Raw genomic sequence first — 7,098 nt, forward strand, 5'->3', positions numbered from 1 at the left:
AGTTTATGGGGCACATAACTCTGGCTGGTGGGGGCTACCCCAAAGACAAGAAAGCAGAGGGCTAGTTTTCCCTTCCAGTGGGTGCCAGCACCCCCTCAAACTGACACGCCAATTTTTGGGTTGCTCACTGGGACCGATTATGCACTGGGAACTTCACTGCCCCAGCTCCCATGCAGGAGCACAAATCGGGGGCAGATGAGGTGCACCAAGCCAAATGCTCCCCCATGTGGGTACAGGAAGTGGTGGGGTAACCTGCCACAACTAAAACCCCTGCCTGCAGCCTGGCATGAAACCTCCAGTGCATAAACGGTCTGGCTGAAGCCAAGAAGGGGAGAGACTGAGGTGTTGTGGGATCAGAACACACACAATGTATTTCAAGAAAACAAAATCTTTAAGACCAACAAAGATTTATTCAAGGCGTAAGCTTTCGAGTGCAAGCACGCTTGCACTCGAAAGCTTACGCCTTGAATAAATCTTTGTTCGTCTTAAAGGTGCCACTGGACTCTGATTTTGTTTTGTTGTGCTGCTTCAGACCAACACGGCTACCCACTTGAATGTATTTCAAGGATACGCTTGTTGCTGTTTAAACAGAAGGAATTTGGGCAACAATTAACATGCTATAATGTGTTGGTTGATAATAAGAATAGTAGTCCCACTGTGGCTGTTTCTGTCCAAATACATTATCTTTCCTTTATTACAAAATTTGTTTTATAATCGCAACCGTTAAACATTATGATCTTGAAATCACCAAACTCTTTAATAACAAACTGTCATTAAGCGTATGACAGCATTATTAATAATTGCCTGCATTATTAACATTTAAGCAATAAGTATGAACTTGAAAATTCAACATATATGTCTACAGTATACGTAAGAATTATTAACTATTGCTGCACACTGTCCATCATATTTTCATCATTAAAGCAAGCAAAACCTAGCCTTAAACAGCATTCCATTCATTCCAAAACAGAAAATTTCATTTGGTCTACTATTTCCTACTTTTTAAAAATTCTGTAAAAAAACAAGTAAAACCCCTCCACTCTGTATTCCCCCTAGACCTCACACAGCTGATAAATAAATAAAAAGCACAGAAAGATTAAGATGAAATGGTGAATCTCCCGTCTCGCACAGCCATCCATCAAGTTAAAGACCAGATACAAGGACTGCATTTCTGTCTCTCACACGGGCACAACCTAAGAACTTTTATGTGACGCAGAGGAAATCTGTGTCAGAGAAAAAAAACTGACTTCCACTTCAAGGACCTGACAATTAAGACCACATACAAAGAGACTGAGCCCAGACTCAGGTGCTCACTAAAATAAAGTATAAGCATAAACACAGATCCATAAAATTCAAAATCTCTCCCAACTCAGCTGCCAGCCCGCTGCAAATTCCAAGTCTCCCAAACAGCCCTCACAACAAAAACATAACTCCTAGAGGTTAGTGGTTAAAGAACAGCGGACTCTAATCCGAAGAACTGAGCCTGATTCTCTGCTCCTACACACAAAGCCAGCTTGCTTGTCATAGTCCTGTTAGAACTGTTCTGCAGAGCAGTTCTACCGAAGCTCTTTCAGCCCCACCTACCTCACAGAATTTCTGTTGTAGGGAAAGATATTTGTAAGGTGCTTCTCTTTAATCCTGTCCTTTTAATAGAAGTTTAACGAGTTGAAATGGGCAGCTGAGGCTGCTAAAACAGCATCACCTGCTAATTGCTTGCAGATTATGCTGATATTAAAAAGATAGCTAGAGGGACCAGTTTAGAAATTAGCAAGCCTAGTAGGGAATCATCCGTGGACACCATTATCAGATCTGCTGCTCATCAGAGTAGAGAACCCTCAGCTGATGGGATAAATGGTCTGGCAAAATACAGATAAGTTGAAAAAAGTTGGGGGGGGGGAGGAGAGAGAGAGGAGGAGGAGGAGGAGGAACCAATCCCACCCCACCCATCACATCTCTTAGTCTGGCTCACTGCAAGGCATCTTACATATTCACACCTGCCACCCTTAGCCCAGTGCTCTAGAACAGGGGTAGTCAACCTGTGGTCCTCCAGATGTTCATGGATTACAATTCCCATGAGCCCCTGCCAGCATTTGCTGGCAGGAGCTCATGGGAATTGTAGTCCATGAACATCTGGAGGACCACAGGTTGACTACCCCTCCTCTAGAATAAGCCCTTTGAAAAGAAATGGGATTCACTTCACAGTAAAAATACATATGACCAGATGATCCCTGAAACTCCCTAGAAATCAGTCAATACCGCAGAAATCCAGCCTCAGATTTTCAAGATCTACCTGCAAACTAGAGCAAGCAAAACTATGCTGAAAAATCTCATTTTGTTCAGTGGGTGTTTACTCCCAGGAAAGTTTTCTGAGGTTTAAACTGGGTATTCTTATCTGCGCTGGATGACATAAAACCAGGGCAAAGAGGGGGGGGGTGTTTTTGTTGTAGCCTTGTGCTCCCCTCTCCCTTCTCTCTCTGTCTTAGAAGCGATGAAGACAGAAAGAAACCCCCGAAGGCATCCGGAGTCGCTTAGCAAATTAAAATAAAATTGTAGCAGGCTCTTAAAGGCACATTGCAGCATATCTCTTTTGCATTAAGCAGCATCTGCGAACACTCCCAGAGTGCTTTTGTAGACCACTGGCTCAACCACATTTCCGTCTTGCTCGGAATACCTACGATCCACAGTGCTGGAAAAGGACCGTCCGTTTTTATCTCCTTTCCGTGACAAGTGCAGATGGAAGAAGAATGGAGACCTTCAGCCAACCACGGGTGAGGGAGACATTTATATATGCGCAGGCTAATGTGACACAGCAATTAGAGAGCGCAGCCTAGGCAGAATGGTAACCAGACCACTCTTACAGTTCACACTGTCATGGAAACAAGTCTCCACTAATGAGTGATGAAAACTGGCAAATGCTGACGGCTACCATAAGCGTCCATAGAGCAGTGAAAAACAAACCCCAGAAGCTCTGACATGGGGAATAAAGCATGGCATCCTCCCCCCTAGGTCTCAAAACAGCATACTTGACACACTGGGTCACCCCACTTCTTTTTTTAGTGTCCACAGCTGTGCATTCCTCACACACGCATATGCAAGGCTTCATCTCATGTGATCCACTGACACCTAAAAGTTTCCTATTTGTGGGCTGGGAAGCTGACGTCCCTAAATTGATTTTTAAAAAAAACCCTGATGGCAAATAACTCCTAATCAATGCAAACCACTCTCTGCCTATATACGGTTTTCCATTCAGCAGATCCTTTTATTCATGAGATGGCACATGCTCCATACATCGGTCCCAGATCATGACAATGCATGATCCTTCCCACTATTAAAGTGTGTCTCTAATTCATATCTATTTTGGAATTAACCACCAGGTAAAGTTACTCAAAAATGGGGAAGAGAAGCTGATACGGAACCAGCGAGAATGGTATCCTACTCTGAACGTTTCCCATCAGCGAGGTTAAATCTGATATGCCCTGGGGAGTCCATGTTACTTCCCCACAGGGGAACAAGCTCAGGAATGACTGAACATCAGTGGGAAAAAGGTAATTTCAGCATGTGCCACAGTTGGGCTGCAAATATCAGGTCTGAAATCCCAAGTCAACCACAGAAAGCCTCCAAGGACTTTTTAATGAGTCACATTTTCTCAGCCCATCCTCCATTCTGGGGTCAACAAGAGGAAAGGAATGGGATACTCCTCATAGACAATGGGTGTGGATTTTTGGAGAACGTGCAGCATAGAAGACCACTACCATCCTATTCCCATACAAGCCTTGCTTCACCAGCCAGAGGCATTTCCTTCTTTGCTTCTCTGCCTGTTTAACCCTTCCTCATTCTCTCCTTTGGTCAGTTCCTTGCTCCAGTGCTATTCTCTTCAAGCGCTCAATAAGAATGTAGCAACCTCTTCCGCGTCTTACAAAGAAGCTGGATTCGCGGAATGAAATATTGTCTGAGAAAGAAAACAGACCGCTGTAGTTGTTTATTCCATAAGCAAGCTCCCTCTGTTTGTTTGCCTCCACCTGGGCTTCCTTGGATAAAGACCCATTGTTACATAAGTACGTAATATTGTAATGAGTATAAAATGGGCCATGCAAGTTATACGAACGTCCAATTAAAGCGCTGACAGAGAAAGTCGCCCTTTTCTTTTGCCTAAATAAGTATAGGCTCCTCAATTCTCCCTCACACCAAGGGTGTCCTTCACACACACAAAACCTGTCTTGAGTCTCAGCCTTTCCCTGAATTTCGGTGTTTCAGGTCTCTAGCCTTTTCATGTCAGCAAATATATAGATAAGAGATAAGGAAAAAGCATGCCAAAAGCATCCTGTCAAATCACTCAGAGAGAAGTAAACTTTTTCCTCCCTCTTCTGGACAAATTACACCAGAACACGGGAATAACTGACAAGGACTTGGCACATATCTTCACTTGTGTAACGGTTTGTTATTTTATTTATTGAGAACATTTCTATGACACGTCTCCAGAATCTTGCTCGAGGCAGCTGACAATTCATTCTATTAGAATCTGTTCAGATCTCTTGGGGGTGGGTCGTGGCTCAGTAGCAAAGCAAGATGGTCCTGGGGTTCAACAGGAGCAGGTGGTAGGTGAGGTGAAAGACCTTTCCCTGTGACCCTAGGGACCTACTGCCAGTAGCCAGTGATGAGCTAGAACAAGGGTAGTCAAACTGCGGCCCTCCAGATGGCCATGGACTACAATTCCCATGAGCCCCTGCCAGCGTTGCTGGCAGGGGCTCATGGGAATTGTAGTCCATGGCCATCTGGAGGGCCGCAGTTTGACTACCCCTGAGCTAGAAAGCCCAAGGGACCAATCCAATCACCTGTTCACTGAGACCCCACTTTCATTTATTTGAAATGTTTAATAACACTGCTAGAGGCCGCTCACAAAATAAAAAAAGGCAAATCACAAAAAGATGAAACCAATCCATTAAAAAAATCCCAAACATGAAACATCGGGCACCTCACGGAGAGTTGGAAACCACCAAGTTTCCAGGAGTACATTCCACAGGCAAGGAGACACCACTTGAAAAGCCCTGCAAAGGGGATGGGAAGGGCTTGTGAGCCTGACCTTAACTGGGGGGTGTATAGAAGTCGGGCTTCAAGTCCTCCTGCCCATAACCACAGGCTGTTCCTAAATCCAATACTCAGCATCCTGCTCAAGTCTACTCAGTGGGGCTGCTCCCAAGAAATTGAAGACTGCATGGAAAGACCTAAGCGATCAGCACAGTGGACTGTGCTCCGAAAGAGACAGGCAGAAAAGCGTAGATCTTTCTGTCCAGGAGTAAGAGACATTCGATCCAGTCTCTGACAGTAGCCTTGGCGCCCCATTTGGGACCGGGTGAAGTTTCAAAGACTGCCTTAGTCTTGCATGCAATTACCTAGCCTCCCCTTACCATGGGAGTGGGGGGGGCAAGAAACTCACCAAATCCTCCCTTCCTCCACGCATTCACAACAACCCTATCGGGTAGGCTAGGCTGAGAGCGACTTGCCCAGTTGGCTTCCAGAGGTTCTCCCAGATCCTAAGCGTTTCCAAGCGTTGCGCCGCCGGCTGATCCACCGAGATCCATCCCGCGCGCAACCCGGCGGAGCTGCGCGACATTGCCAGCCGTCCCCCTGGCCCAGGACCGAATTTTTGCCCGACGTCTTCCCCCCTGCCGCCCCCGCACGCAAACAAAGCCGAGCCAGGGACGCCTGCGCCTCCCTCCCTCCCTCCCAGGGCGCTTTTGGGTTGCCAACCTCGGGGTCGTCGGGCGGGAGAGAGAGAGGGCGAGCACCCCCCGCCCTGCCGAGCCTCGGTCGTCGCCGCCGTCGCCTCCCCGTCGGCCGAGAGAAGCCCCGCAGCACCAGCAGCAGCAGCAGCAGTTCCGACCTCACCGGGTCATGCCGGGCTCCCCGCCGGCTCCGAGGCGCTCCGGGCGGGGCGGGGCCGGGCCGCGCAAGAAGCCGGGTCCGCCCTGGCGGCGTGGGCGGGAGAGGCTGCCAGCGATCCCGGCAGGCTGGCAGGCTGGGCGAACCCGGCGCCCAGCTGCCGCCATCGTCGTCCGGGGGTCGCCCGCCCCTCTGGGCCAGCCGTCGCGGAAGCCCGAGCCGCCCGCCGAGTCCCTCCGGCCGGCCACGCTGCGCCCCGGAGCCGGGCAGGCAAGCAGGCAGGCAGGCAGGCTGGCTGGCTGGGGCGGCTCCCGGCTGCGGCGCGGAAGGAAGGGAAGGGAAGGGTGCGGAAGCGGAGCCGGCTGGCTGGCTGGCTGGCCGGCCGCGGAGAAGCGGGGGCGGGCTGCGATGGGGCGGGGGGGGGGGGAGAGAGAGAAGCAGCCCGGCCGAGGGCGACGGGGAGCCGCTGCCCGATTCCAATCCCGGAGTCCTGCCCAAGTCCGGAGGCGGCACCCACCTGAGAAGCGGAGAGGCGCCGATCCCCCGCGGGAGGCCGCCCAGAGCCGCATCCTTCGCAGCCGGAGACGAAGCGCCCCGAGCGAGCGAGCGACCTCCTCCCGGCAGCGCGGCAGCAGCAGCAGCAGCAGGTTCCTCGGGAGGGCGGACCAGCCAGCGCGCCCCGTCGTCAGCCGAGAGCTGCACTCCGCCCGCTCGTTCAGCGGGAAAGGGAGGCGGGCGGCGGCCAGAGCCACCGAGGGGCTGCTCCGAGGGCAGCGCCGCTAGGGCGGGCGCCTCTCCGGCGCGGCCCCCCGCCCGCAACAGACGGCCCTAGGGAGGCAGTCGCGCCGGGAAGGAGGTGGGGGCTTGAGGGGGGAGGCCGGGCTGGAATCCCGCCCGCGCCTTTTCCTGCGGGGGTCCCATCGAAGTCTGGGCGCTGGGCCCCGGGGCTCCCCATTCCGCACCGGCTGGATAATGCGCTTTCGGTGCGCTTGGAAAATCTGCTTCTAAAGAGCGCTGAAAGTGCGTTATCCAACAATGTGCGTGGATTGGGTGGACTCTTACCACAAGCAGGATCTTAGTAGTAAGGTCTTTGCACAGCAGGCTGGCTGCCGGTGCCACTGAATCGCCTGGGCATCCTGCCTGGCTGGATAACCAACCTGCAGGGATGGTCACCTGCAGGGTGGTATGCAGTGCAAATAGAGGGTGGGCGCAGCTAGT

General features: G+C 51.0%; 1 protein-coding gene across 10 annotated transcripts in view; it reads right to left on the reverse strand.

Annotated features, from left to right (window-relative positions):
* SHISAL1 (shisa like 1) overlaps positions 1-6,630 on the reverse strand; it is an 83,107-nt gene extending 76,477 nt beyond the window's left edge. Inside the window, exon 1 of one of the 10 annotated variants that reach the window (XM_077310574.1) lies at positions 6,398-6,626. The gene's annotated coding sequence lies outside the window, so the exon portion shown is untranslated. Of the gene's footprint in view, positions 1-1,584; positions 1,810-2,290; positions 2,441-2,675; positions 2,789-5,434; positions 5,510-5,748; positions 5,890-6,397 lie in introns of those variants that run through there. The other 9 variants (XM_077310572.1, XM_077310563.1, XM_077310570.1 and 6 more) reach the window with 9 other exon arrangements.
* Between the last annotated feature and the right edge of the window lie 468 nt (positions 6,631-7,098).

The sequence above is a fragment of the Paroedura picta genome, chromosome 14 (genome assembly GCF_049243985.1).
Source record: "Paroedura picta isolate Pp20150507F chromosome 14, Ppicta_v3.0, whole genome shotgun sequence".
NCBI classification, from domain to species: domain Eukaryota; kingdom Metazoa; phylum Chordata; class Lepidosauria; order Squamata; family Gekkonidae; genus Paroedura; species Paroedura picta.